This window comes from Barbus barbus (assembly GCF_936440315.1).
Source record: "Barbus barbus genome assembly, chromosome: 5".
In the NCBI taxonomy this organism is placed as follows: domain Eukaryota; kingdom Metazoa; phylum Chordata; class Actinopteri; order Cypriniformes; family Cyprinidae; genus Barbus; species Barbus barbus.
In genome coordinates this window covers 2,738,623-2,740,380 of record NC_136733.1, presented here as the reverse complement: position 1 = coordinate 2,740,380, position 1,758 = coordinate 2,738,623, and positions in this window count along the sequence as shown.

Sequence of the window (1,758 nt, the reverse complement as noted above, 5' to 3'; positions counted from 1 at the left end):
AAAAAAAAAAAAAATGTAATATAGAAATATGAAATTAAATGATAGACCGACTCTATGACATTAATGCCGGCAGTAAGTGGTGTCAAATCACTGCTTTATCACAGAAACGTTAATTGAACTGATTCATTCAAAGCAGTTGATTCTTTCATGAACGAGAAAGAATGGGCTACTGAATCACTAAACCGATTCGTTCAAGTCCCTGGATTCGTTCAGTATTCAGTGTGTTGCTTAGAGACGCACGTAACTCTAGCTGTGGGCTGAACAGAACTGTTGGCAGCCGCGCTGAAAATATGACTAAATGTCGTATGTTATAAATATAAAAACTCATACTAGGGCCATTTTGACAACATGTCTTGGATTTTGGGTTCAAGAGAAATATCAGTAATCGATAAAACACTGTGGTTTCCGTGGGACAATTCCATATATTGATTTACAAAAGAGGGATACTTGACACTAAAGCACTGTTTTGAGAGGCAAACGCCAGCGAAATTAAAGTTTGACGTCGTTAATTACAAACACGAGATTAATCATTTATAATCACTTTAATTTAATGACCGACCTAAGCTGAATTTTAAGACCAATGCTGTTTTCAACTAACGAACAAGCTTGCATACCTTTCCTTTATGAAATGGTGACATCCTGGCTATGCAAATGCATACAGTTTCGAAGTGTTAATCCAAACATCTCGGGAGATTCTCTTGCTCCCTGTATTTGGCACGCTGTGTTCCTGTGCAACGTTTTATGCACCATTCACACGTGGTAGGAAGCAGGTGTACATTTCTTTCGTACCAACTAACATTTTGAAAATACGAACACTTTCATGAATCTGAAAATTAATGTTAGAACAGATTTACACAAATTCATTCTGCTCGTGTTTCATGAACGAGGCCCAATGTGTGTGTATACGTGTCGCTGAACATTTTGGCAGCTCTGTATGTGTGCTTGCATTTTTATTTAGCAAACATATAGATGGATTTATCAGACTTGCATCCAAATCTACTTAACACATTTTACCGCAATACATGAGCAGAGCTAATTTCTGTCAAGCATTCAAAGAACTTTTCACATTTAATTCAATATTTCCGCTCACGTTTGTAAACCATTCTTGCATAAACTGTTGCAATTCTATCCAAAAATTAATATAAGAATGGGTTTTATAAACAATTTGCACAGAAATGAATTCCTCACGTGCTTCATGAATGAGACCTGACATGTTGTGACGTTCATTGTCTTCCAGACGCTACATCAATAATCAGTCATAACTAGATTTACAGTGTAATACCATAAGCCTCTTTGCCATTGGTTTCTTTCCATTAATGCCTTAAATTGGTTTACACTTAAGCCTTTATACAGCAATCCTATAAAGTTAATTAATGACTGAGGCTCTGACAGACTGCTAACATGGACAGAATTACTCTTGCAGCAATCACATTTCCAATTAGATATATAATTATAATTACGACAAAGTTAGTCAGATTGTCTTTTTGGCAACTATTTGATGCAGTTATTAAACCTGTTTTATTCTTTACGATCTTAAAATGTGTTAAATGTTATAGTTTCATAATGATATTTTCTGGTTCCGGTCAAAATTCTTCTTCTCGTGGTCTGTTTGTGATGTCCTGTCTGGTAAATGTATTCATTTCCTTTGCTGTATATCTTTATTTTTGTTATGGCTTGTTAGTAGTTGTGATAGTTGATCTGTACACTTCAGATCATTTCAGAGATGGACGACCAGGAACAGTGTCTCTGATCCTGTGA